The sequence below is a fragment of the Lepidochelys kempii genome, chromosome 6 (assembly GCF_965140265.1).
Source record: "Lepidochelys kempii isolate rLepKem1 chromosome 6, rLepKem1.hap2, whole genome shotgun sequence".
Lineage (NCBI taxonomy): Eukaryota > Metazoa > Chordata > Testudines > Cheloniidae > Lepidochelys > Lepidochelys kempii.
Window position 1 is genome coordinate 6271258 of NC_133261.1, and position 12300 is coordinate 6283557.

General features: G+C 50.6%; 1 pseudogene; it reads right to left on the minus strand.

Annotated features, from left to right (window-relative positions):
* Nucleotides 1-5620: 5620 nt before the first annotated feature.
* Nucleotides 5621-7831, minus strand: LOC140912811 (olfactory receptor 5G9-like; annotated as a pseudogene).
* Between the last annotated feature and the right edge of the window lie 4469 nt (nucleotides 7832-12300).

Consider the following 12300-nt stretch of genomic DNA (forward strand, 5'->3'; position numbering starts at 1 on the left):
GAGGACAGGGACAAAAAGCTCCGCTTCCTCCATGCTGTCCCATGTCTGTGCTTCTTGGCACAGAAGCAGGGGTGGGACACTCTGGAGCCGCACTTCTCCAAAGCGGCCCTCGTGCAGAGCATTGCGGTGAGTGGGACCCTGTGCCTGGCCCCTGGGGTGAGGAAGCCAGACATGGGAGGAAGAGTTAGTGGGGCTGGAGTGGGGAGCAGAGCAAAGGGGTTCCTGGGACTGAGCTCTGGGGAGCAGGGAAGGGGGAAATTCTGACTCTGTCACTGATGGGGAGGTGGCAGTGGGGGAATTCTAAGGCCGGAGGAGCAGCTGAGGCTGAGGGGAGGGAGGAATTGGGTGGGAGAGGGGGAAGGAAGGGGTAAGTTTGATGGATGGGAGGAATGAGGGGCCCAGCTGGTTGCGGGTGGGGGTGACACTGACTGTTTGTGCAGCGCACTGTGGTCTCCTCCCGGGGAAGCACCTGAGGGTCTGCGCTGAGTCTCACATGGGGTTTTATCTTCTTGGGGTCTGTCAGGAGATGATTGAAAATCTGACCATGGAGTCTGAGCTGAGCTCCATCGTCTCCAGCTCCGTGGCCACGGTTTGCAGACTCAGGTACCAGGACGCTCCCATCCAGCTTCCCTAACCCTGGTGCTGATCAGGTCCAGAGCCGGTAGCCCCAGATCCTCTCCAGCCTAGATTAACCCCAGCCGTGGCTGTTTGCGTCCCCCAGCAGAGGAGCTGGGAACATCCCCTCTTCCCTGGCTGGGGGGTGATTTCACTCCCGTAACGTGACAGTGGCCATAGGGAGGGATCATTGCAGGGGAGGAGGGTCATGTGCATGACACTGCCAGCGCCACTCCGGTGCTGCCAAGCATAACACGGGCTCCTCTCTCCCGCCAGTAAACTGAAGCCACCACTTGCCCTGGAGTGGGGGTCACACCTCCTGCGGGCTCTACTCTACACCATTTTCACCATGGGCACGGGGCAGGACACCACCCACTTCCGGGTAGGTCATGATCCTACTTCTCTGTCCCTGGAGCAGGAGCGGCCTCTGGTCCCTGCTCCCTTGGTTTGATGGAGCTGCTGAGAGTAAGGGAGGGGTGAGCAGAGCTGGGAACAGGCCCGGGCAGGGAGGGGTTGTAGGGGGGAACACCACAAACTCTCAGGGAGTACCCCTTCCCTTCCAGAGGGGATTGCATTACCCCTCTGTGTCTGATCCCAGCCTTTACTTTTCTCCTCAAGCTCTGCTCTGCTGCCTGGACTCTCCCGGGGATCCTACCTCCCACCCATTGCAGTTTGGCTGTTCCAAACTCTGCTGGGTACCAGGCCCTGCACAGAGAACTGCTAAGGGCAAGGATTGAAGAGCCAGCCGGCTTCCAGCCATGAACTCTTGCTAAGTGTCCCTGCAGTGATGTGAATGGCAGAGCCCAGGATGTACCTTTTGGGTCTGGCCAGGGTTCCCCAGAGAATCCTCCAGATCCCCTGACTGGGGTAGCCCCATGCCCCTGACTGATGGGTGCTCCCTCTTCTTGCAGGCTCTGCACAACACCTATTCAGAGAGCCTTGGACACCATGCTTGGGGGCCTGCTCACCGAGACCCCCACCACAGACAAGCTGCAGCACCTCTTTAAGGTGAGCAGAATGGGAGGGTCGGGGGGGGGGGAATTTCCCATGAACCTCGTGGGAGGGCTGCAAAGGAGAGACTGGAAGAACCATGTTTCTATTGTGTCCTCCCACCTCGGTCCCAAGTGGCCACAGTTTCCGAGAGCCATCAGTGCAGTGCAATGTTGGTGCCCTTCCGCCATCCAGGGTAGTGGCAGACGGGAAAGGGGGGGCAGAGGGAAGTAGCTGGGACTGTCAGCCAGAGCTCTGCATGGTTCCACTGAGCACTAAAAGTGATCACCAGTCCTGGCTGGGGACTCAGAGGCTGAAACCCCTTAGTGATCTGGGACACAGGCCTCTGAGAAAAGTCACTGGCTCCTTTCTAGGGAGACCCTGAGATACAGGAGCCGCCTCAGGAAATCAGCTCTTCTGTCCTAGAGACACGGCAGTTCCCAAAGGGATTGACCTCATGGTCCATCCATCCATCCTACCAAGGCCTCTGGAGCCGGGGTCTGGGGGCCCAGGGCATGTGCCTTAATCCTGATAAGGCTGTTCATGGATCAGTGGTTCAGAGCAAATAGACCAGCCCCAAGGCCGAGCTTTGTCCCAGGCTGGAGGGACACTGACAGCTTGTGCTCAGCAAGACGTGGGCAGTGTCATGAACCCCCACATGAGAAGTCAGATATTCCATCCTGAACATAAGGCCTCAGCCCCGTGTGGAGTGGGACAGGCTCGTCTGTAGAGCACGTACGCCTGCCTGCTGACCCTCCCAACCTTCTTCTCCAGCAGCATGTCCATTTCTCGCTCAACTCCGGGAATACCAAGGAGAGAGCTAGGGCCATACGGAGCAGCGCTGCCCTGCTCCGATTCGCCACCTCCCTCTCCGGATTTGACGTAAGTGACCTTTGATCCCAGCATCCTGCAGAGCCAGGGCTTGAGTCAAATTCCTCATCCCCTGGTTAAGTGGTCCCCCCTGGCTCCATAAGGGACTGCGACATTCCATAGGCCACTGGCTGGCAGGGTCGTGCCTGGCCTCAGTGCCCTTGTTACTCCGGAGAATCCTGGCAGCGAGTGCTCATAGATGTCCCATGCCCTGGTCCCTTTACTCCAAGCTCCCTTGGGGGCAGAGAGAAAGAGGGCTCTAGTTCCTCTCCCCCAGCGCCTCCTACAGATGGATTGGAGCAGAGCTCTGGCCAAGGGGAGCTGGGGAGCTGAAGGCAGAATGTTGATGGATTCCCCCCTTCTTTCAGCATTAGCAGCCACCATTAACAGGCACCCATGCCCAGAGCACAGTGAACATAAGGGTCACCTGATTACTGTGACGAATGAGACAAATCCCCCTTCAGGTACTAAAGCACCTGGTGGGGACCCTGCAAGTCCATTGGGCCGTGGATTCCACGAGGACCCCGGCCAGTGTTCACCCAGCAAAGGGAACAGAAGGAAACAGGCACTAAAGCCAGATGCCAAACCTTCCCAATGGGTGTGTCTTTCTCCCCCGGAGCTGAACATCAGAGAGGAGAGCAATCTGTGGTGTCGGTACGGGCTCCAAGACACCGAGCGCCTGGCCTACAGGAACATGGCCAGTGTCGAAGAGGTAAGGTCTCTCTGCCGGTGCATTTCAGTAGATCAGATGTGGAGCTGTCTCCCCCTGCACTGAGTGTGTTATGGACGGGGAGGAATAGCTCAGTGGTTTGAGCATTGCCTGCTAAACCTAGAGTTATAAGTTCAATCCTTGAGGGGGCCATTTAGGGACCTGGGGCAAAAATTCATTGGATGGTTTAGTCGGTGATTGGTCCTGCTTTGAGTAGAGGGTTGGACTAGATCAACTCCAGAGGTCCCTTCCAACCCTGGTATTCTTGGATACTTATTTCCAGCAGAGAGTGTTCAGCTGCAAGAGGCTGAGAACCCTTGGTTGGGTTGGAGCCTTGCTAACTGTCCAGACTTGTGTGTGTTGCATGGATCCATTGTTACGTAGCATAAAAGGGATCCCCTTGGGGCTTGAGTTAACAGAGGATTGTATCTACAGGGATCTGGCTCTGCTCACTGTCTCCCTGGTTGACACCCTGGTGTCTGAGAGGGGAGCCCCTGGGTCAGTGAGTTGGGAAGCTCAAACCAGCAATTGCTGGAACAGGTCCTTGTTGGATTCCCTGCACCTCTGGAAGCACAGGCAGGATGTTGAGTTTGCCAAGCACCTGACCTGCCCCTGCCCTGGGCGTCGGGTGAGGGACACTGAGATCCTTTCCTGGGCTGAATCACAGCACTTGTCAAGGTTCCTTCCCCACTCTGAACTCTAGGGTACAGATGTGGGGACCTGCATGAAAACCTCCTAAGCTTACTTTTACCAGCTTAGGTTAAAACTTTCCCAAGGTACAAACTATTTTACCCTTTTCCCCTGGACTTCCACTGCCACCACCAAACTTTATCTGGGTCCTGAAAAAACGTAGTTTGGACATGTCTTTCCCCCAAAAATCCTCCCAACCCTTGTACCCCACTTCCTGGGGAAGGTTTGGTAAAAATCCTCACCAATTTGCATAGGTGACCACAGACCCAAACCCTTGGATCTCAGAACAATGAAAAAGGATTCAGTTTTCTTACAAGAAGACTTTTAATAGAAGTAAAAAGAAATCACCTATGTATAATCAGGATGGTAGAAACCTTGCAGGGTAATTAAATTCAAAACATAGAGAATCCCTCTAGGCAAAACCTTAAGTTACAAAAAAGACACACAAACAAAAATAGTCATTCTATTCAGCACAGTTCTTTTCTCAGCCATGTCAAGAAATCATAATCTAACACATACCGAGCTAGATTACTTACTAAATTCTGAGACTCCATTCCTGTTCTGTCCCCAGCAACGCATCACACAGACAGACACAGACCCTTTGTTTTTCTCTCTCCTCCTAGCTTTTGAAAGTATCTTGTCTCCTCATTGGTCCTTTTGGTCAGGTGCCAGCGAGGTTACCTTTAGCTTTTTAATCCTTTACAGGTGAGAGGATTTTTCCTCTGGCCAGGAGGGATTTTAAAGGGGTTTACCCTTCCCTTTATATTTATTTCAGCACTGTATGTGATGCTCGTGGGATTGTTGGTGAGGAGCAAGAGTGGAAGCAGATCAAAAAAGCCCCTAACCTCTAGCGGGTGAGCTACAGGAGATAGCGCTGCTGGGAGCAGTAGGGGGCCTTTGTTGTCATTGTGAGCTGGGATCCGGAGCGCGCAGACACGTTCCCAGCCTGTCATGGCACCTGTGGTGAATTCTGCTCCAGAAAGAGCTATTCCTCAGTGCCTGAACCTCTTACTGAAGGGGGGGTTCCATGGTCCATGGGAGCGTAAAGGTTGGCTGCCCCAGGACTCTTATCCACCTTGTGAGATGCTAAAGGGATTTGGAGCCTGGTTCTGGGCAATTGACAAGGGCTCTGGTGCTGTTGGTTTTAGGTCTTTGGAGAGATCTTCATGGAAGGCCAGAAAAGATCTTTCCTCCAGGTGATGCTTCTGGCCATACATGACCCCCAGCTCTGTGTTATCCAGGCTGGGCTGGTGCTGACAGATTCTATTCAGGGGGAAGTCGGCCAGCTGATAGGGAATGAGGTAACCAAAGAAGGATCAATTGGGGAGGGACCCCCATGGCCTTTCACCTCCAGGCCCTAGTATCATGTTATCCCAGCCACCACCTGCTCTGGGAGAACTGGAGGAGTCAGTCAGCAGAGGCTGCTGAAGTGCCCCATTCCCCTCAGCTACTGTCCAAGGCGTCATCTTAACAACAGGGGTGGGGCCCTTGGGAAAGGTGTCCTCTCACCCCACAGCACTACTGCCCAGAGGCTTCCAGCCCCTCAGCTGGATGGGGAGAGGGAGGCTGAGGGGCTTCTGGGGAGCGGAGTTTAATCCCCGGCTGGTTTGGAAGGTAGAAGAGCTCTCCCAGTGGGGCTGAGAGGAAGGGGACAGGAGTTCATTCCACAACGGTGGGAGAGGGGTTGGAGGTCACTAGGGAGGAGACAAGATTTCATCTTGGGGTTTGGGTGAGGGAATCTGTCCCTCAGATGTGGGGAAGGTTGGGGTAGAAATTTTGCTGGTTCCCTTTGCCGTTAATGCCCTTCGTTGCCATGTATGTCAGAATCTCTGACTGATTCTTGTTCCCTTGCAGCAGGAGGAGGTTACAGTGATGATAATGGCCCACCTCTTCTATATCCAGTGCTTGCGCCAGGTGCCCAAAGCACTGCAGGGGCCAGGCACTGGGGCTAGGCCAGATACGGTCCCTCCCCCATGCCCAGAGGCCAGTTTCAGAAGCATCAAGCTATCAGGGCCGTGGGGCTGGCCCAGAAATGAGAGCATCCTCAGGGCCACGGGTTATCCTCAGTAACCATTGCAGTCTGGAAGGGCTGGCCCAATGTAGAGCCCCTCCCCTGTCATCACTGCTGAGACCTCCCCATGGCCCGTGTCACCCCGTTGCAGTGAATGTCTGACTATCCCCACCTGAGGCCCAACCCACTCACCTGGTATCTGAACCCTTCCCATCCACAAAGAAAACTCCCCCCTAACACCTTGGGGCTAGGTAGGATTCTCCCCATCTGGCAGGTGGGGTCTGAGACACAGAGGAATGGCTGAGATCCTGGTCACACACTCCTGGGGGTAGATCTGGGAACTGGACTGGGTCCCAAGCTAGTCCCTTTCCCCGAGGGGCAACTTCAGGTTCTGCCCTTTATTCTCCCCTCCTGCTGGGGGGGGGTCTCTGAGTGTGAAATGAACAGGGAGGTTTATGGGGTCCTAGCACAATGCCTGGGTGGTTGCTCCCCTTGGCTTGGATCCTAGGGTCAGAGACATCTTTGTCATCTTGCTCTCCTTCTTCTATTCCTAGAAAGAGAGACCCCCCGCGATGAGGGGACTCTAGGGATCCAGCTGGGCAGGGCCTAGGAGAACCTGTAAGTCATCCTGGTTCCCGCCTGCATGCATCACCCTGTCCTGCCCTGCCCTCCTGTTCTTCACTGTTGACTCTGGCTTGACCCTTGGCTCCGGTCTCTGATTATGACTTTGGCGTAACCCTTCTTAGCTCCAGATGTTGGCTACCCATCCTAGTTCCATACTCTCCTTGCCCTTCTCTAGCCCCGCTCCAGGCCCTCCACCAACCCACTCCAGCATTGTCTTCTCCTCCTGATCTTCCTCAAACACTCGGACATTGGCTACCCGGCTTTGACCCTCGGCCTGTATCTGGACTCTGGCTTGACATTGACTTGGCTGATCTTTGCTCTCTGACTATCCGGCTATGACCTTTGGCAGGGATTTAGAGTCTGGCTCTGGTTCTCCTTCTGATTTTTTGATGGACTCTGATCTTGGTTTGGACCGTGGTGTGTCCCTGGACCTTGATTCTAGCACCACTATCAGCCTAGGCACAATCCTGCACCTCACTGCAACCTGCGCTCTAACCCCTGGGCCTAATTATCGGATGCAGCACGTGACATTAGCTAGTGCAACTTTTTGGAGAAAAGCAGGCTCTATGCAAGTAAGTGGCCCGTATGCAACAGGGACACACCACACCAGGTGTGAACAATGACCTCACTACATGAGCCTAGCCCGATGATATCCCTGCTGGAGTTGCGCAATGGAAATGACTGAAAAAGTCAGGGGTTCCTTGAACCAGCTTCCACCCCTGGACTTACTCCACCTTCTTGACTCGGACACCCAGCATCCTGATCAATACCCAGAGTACATGGATACCTTTGAAAGAAATGGGGACTCGTTGCCTCTGTTCGAGGACGGACTGAATATAAATAGAGTTTGCACAATTGAATTCACAGAGCCACAGACATATGTGCCAGCCACCAACAGGACACAGTGTCTCTTGGGCATGATGGTTCTGTAGAGCAGTGGATTACAGATAGCTTTGAAGCGGTCATACGCAATCACAGCCAGGAGGCAACTTTCACTGGTCAAAGAAACAGACGAAGAATAGTTGTGCCGCACACTCAGTGAAAGGAATGGTTCTCGTCTCTGCTACCAAGGTCATGAGCAGCCTGGGAGCTATGGCTGTGGAATATCCAATATCTACAATGGACATCTGGCTTAGGAAAATGTACATGGGGGTATGAAGTCGGGTTTCAGCCATGATTAACGCTATCATCCCAAGATTCCCCATCAGGCTGACCACATACATCACAAGGAACAGCATAAAGAGGGGGTCTGTAGATCTGGATGAACATTTGAATCCTACAAAAATGAACTCTGTCACTGTGGTGTGATTTCTCTCTGCCATTTCTTCCAGAAACTCTCTCCTCTGCTGGTGAAAAATAAAAATAAGGATTACAATTAATCAGGGGCAAATAAAGTATTGGGTACAGATCCCTCATAATCCCTGTGATTATACACCATTTCATAAGAACAAACATAATACATCAAAGGGAATGTTCTCTTTGTATTACCCACATGCTTTCCATTAGAGATAGGATATGTTCTAGCTACAGAAATATTGTAGACTCTGTGTTAATATGCATGAAACCATCCAGTGGGTCAAATCTTCTGTAAAATAAGAGGTATATAGATTGGGAGTGTTTAGTTTAGAAGGGAGGCAAATAATCTCCTGTCAATGTACACAAATAATCAATGCTATAGAGTTTATTCATGGTCATTGATTTTCTCTTCCTAATCCAAACGACCTCAAAGGGCACAAGGGATGCTCAGTGCCCCTTTCATATAGGTGCCTAAATAGAAATTTAGGTGCCTACTATGAGGCAGCCCCAGCAGAAAAGTTTGGTATCACTGTCTATGTAGCCTTAAAGTGTCACAGTCCTATTGAAGTCAGTGTATGTTTTACAGACATTCTTTGTCACCATGTGCATTATTTTTCCTCCCTCTTACAAATCCTCCCAGAGGTACTAACATTTGTAAGTGGTATGGACTGTAACTGATTCTATGTTACTTTTGACTCTCAGATTCCCAGAGCCTAGAAATGAGAAAATGCATCTCCTAGGGATAAATACTAAGACAACCTGTGGAACTCCTTGCCAGAAGATGTTTTGAGGGCCAAGACTATAGCAGGGTTCAAAAAAGAACTAGATAAGCTCATGGAGGATAGGTCCATCAATGGCTATTAGCCAGGATGGGCAGGGATGGTGTCCCTAGCCTCTGTTTGCCAGAAGCTGGGAATGGGCGACAGGGGACGGATCACTTGAGGATTCCCTGTTCTGTTCATTCCCCCTGGGGCACCTGGCACTGGTCACTGTCAAAAGACAGGAGACTGGGCTAGATGGACCTTTGGTCTGACCCAGTATGGCTGTTATGTTTCTATGGAATTTCACTGCCACATTCACCAAGAGATGCTCAAAAGATAATAATAATGACATTTCTAACCAGTCATGGTGTAGGTGTACACTCAGTAAATTCCATTGTGGTTTGTATTTGGTGGAGGAAGTGATGGGCTGGTTTGGCTCCCAATAATTGATGAGGAGGTGTCAATTCCAAGAGAGGCAAAGCTGCTTTTGTAGTGAGCCAGCCACTCCAAGTCCCTATTCGACTCCAGTGATGCCATCAGAGGACCCAGCCACATCAGCCACACCATCAGGGGCTCATTCACCTGCAGGTCTACTAATGTGATATATCCCATCATGTGCCAGCAACGCCCCTCTACCATGTACATTGGCCAAACCGGACACCTCCTCATCAATTATTGGGAGTGGACCACATTCACCCTGATTGAACTGGCCCTGCAAACACTGGCTCTCCACTTGTGAGGGAACTCCCTTCTCTTCATGTGTCAGGATAACAAATGCCTGCATCTGTAATTTTCATTCCATGCATCTGAAGTAGTGGGTTTTTTACCCACAAAAGCTTATGCTCAAATAAATCTGTTAGCCTTTAAGGTGCCACCAGACACCGTGTTGTTTTTGTGGATACAGACGAACATGGCTACCCCCTGATAGAATGTCAGAAGAGATCATGAAAATGTCTTTGATGTCTCCTGGAGCCTGGGGATAATAAATCACAGATTCCAAAATAGAACAGCTCTAACAGGAGAGATGGAGGGAGAACCACACCAGAATATCGCATATTTCAGCAACTAGAGTGCCCACAGGAGAGGTGGGAGACACCTGGTGAAATCTCTTCTCCTTTGAGGTGGAAGAGGTAGGCATCTGGATGCTCAGAAAGAAGTAGCAGTGTGCATCCTCAGAGGCTGAAACAGGCACAAAGGAGCTTTTACTGCAAGAATGTAGGTGCCAAGTGAGTTTAGGCATCTATGGGGTTTGGCCTCAGCTGAGAGGGGATTTCAGAAATAGCAATGGGGCCTGGTTCTGGATTGAGATGCCCAAAGTGGCAATTCAATTTAGGAGTACAGGTTTCATCTCTGCCACGTGCCAACACTTAGATCTGGCCTACAACCAAAAGATTTACAGGTGTTGCTATATCTGTTAGGGATGTGCTTCTCCTCTGATATACTGGTATAAGCATCGGTGTGGATGAAGTTATATCAATATAAAGGTGTCATATACTGAATAGGTCCATAGATTATAGGCCAGAGAGGACCATTGTAATCAGCTAGTCTGACCTCCTGCATAATACAGGCCATAAAGGAAATGTTGAAATGATTGACTCAGGTGAAACCCCAATCTGTGCCTCACCACCTCCATTAGCAGGGATCATGGACTAGCCATTGCACCACAGAGCTACCTATCACATTTCATTAGTGCTTTCTCCCTCGTGCTACCCTAGAACAAAACAGCTTTACCCTGCTGTAGCTGAGTCTATTCTACAGGGCAGAGCTGAGTGAAATTCAGAATTTCCATGCCATGGGAAAAACTGACTTGGGATGCAAACAAATGGTGACAAATCAAGGAAAAAAGCTAAAATATTAACATTTTGAACAGAATGGAAATTCTGAAAAATGTCCATTTGCAAATGTCAAAAATCTTTGGTTTTCAAATTTTTGATCAGCATGAAACATGTGGACGTTCCAAAACTGAAATGCTTCCTGTCGGTTTATTGACCTGACTTAAAAGGCTACTGCCTGCCTCAGATTGAAATGTGTTTAGTTGGAAAGATTCAGCCTGTTCTGCCATTTCTGAGACCAAAGCTAGGGGAAAAGACATTGTTCTACCCACATTAAAAAAAAAATAAAAAAAAAAACACCCCACCACAGATGACTTCCTCTGAAAAGCTCTGGTGACCCCAAGCTTTGCAGCAGTGACTTGAAATTTGACAGGGCGGTGCCTTATGTCGGTCTCATGAAATTCTGCCCAAATTTGACCCTTTAAAAAATTGCTGCTCACACAGGATCAATCGAGATTTGCTAGAGCTTCCCAGTTTAATCTCCCCAAGAGTCCATCTGCCCTGGGCAGGCAACATCCCAGGGATTCCAGGGACTGAGCAGGGGATTTTCCCAACAATTCCAGTTCTGGGCTGCTGCAGGGTTTCAAATTGGGTACCCAAATTTAGTGGCAAATTTTGACCGTAATTTCTTTGTGCTTCACTTCCCTACCTCTGCCTCCACTCCCTTACTCTCCCACACTTTCAGCGGCTGTTCTCCCAGCCTTTTCTATAGCCCCAGGCTAATTGGGTGGGTAATTGTCTCCCGTTCACCAACTCGGTGCAGGTTTTTCTAGCCAGCTCCAATTTGCTTCCCTTAATGGGAGCTGGCCTGACAGAGGGCTGAGTCAGCAGCTCTTGCCCAGATCTCCGTCACACCTGGGCCCACACATTGAATGATGAGGCTTAAACAAAATACTGAACAGCTGCTCACAAAGTGGGCACTGTCCATTCTCTGCACTCAAGCTGGCTGGGAACTTTTTTAATAAAATGGATTTTCCACCACAAATATGGATTTGCCAAATAGGAATCTTTTAATTGGAATGTCTCAGTTTTGATTCAACATTTCTCAGGTTCAGGGTGGAGTTTGTGATTAAACTCCAGAGACATAGAGAGAGCAACTCCAAAATAGCCAAATCCCAGCTTGCAGGGCACGCACCTGGGATGTGGGAGACCCCTATTCAAGTCACTTCTCTGCCTAATTAAGAGCAGGGAAATAGAACTATGTTTCCAATATCACAGGGGAGTGCCCTAATGTCTGCCCTGTTTTGTATTCTGTGGTGCATCTCTGTCTCTCAATCTCTCCTGTTGGGTGAACAATAAAGGATTCATTGGGACACACAAAGAGAAAGTCTATCTTGATAGCCCAGTGATTGTAAGCCTGATCTGGGATGTGAGAGACCCAAGTCCAAGTGCCTGATCTAGAATGGGTTAGAAGGAGTTGAGATCAGCTTGGTGGGGGAGATAGTGAGTTTGGGGAGAGTTAGGTGTGGCTTGGGGAAGAGCATCCACAAGAAACTGTGGGTTTGCCTAGAGGGAAGAGAGCTATGGGGAATGGTACTGCAGGTGATGGACATGGATGATGACAAACGGATGCCCCCCCTTTCTATAAGTGTTACTAGAGTCTCTCCAGCATCCTTTCTCCCCCAACCTTTTCTGTGGTGGTCAAGTCATCCTGACCCACCAGGCAATTGCTTGGTGGCATTTTGAATGGTAGTATCCGGGGCTTATCTGGAGGGCCAAGTCACATTAGTGACTGTCAGCGAGTCTCCCTGGAACTGTTGAAAATCCACCAGTTCATCCCTTAACCTAGATGAGTACCCTAACCACTGGGCTACTGGTTATTCATGGGTCTAGCTTCTCTATCTCTCACTTTCTGGGAAGTTTTTCCAGGAGACCTGGTTTCATCCCAATGTAGAATGGGAA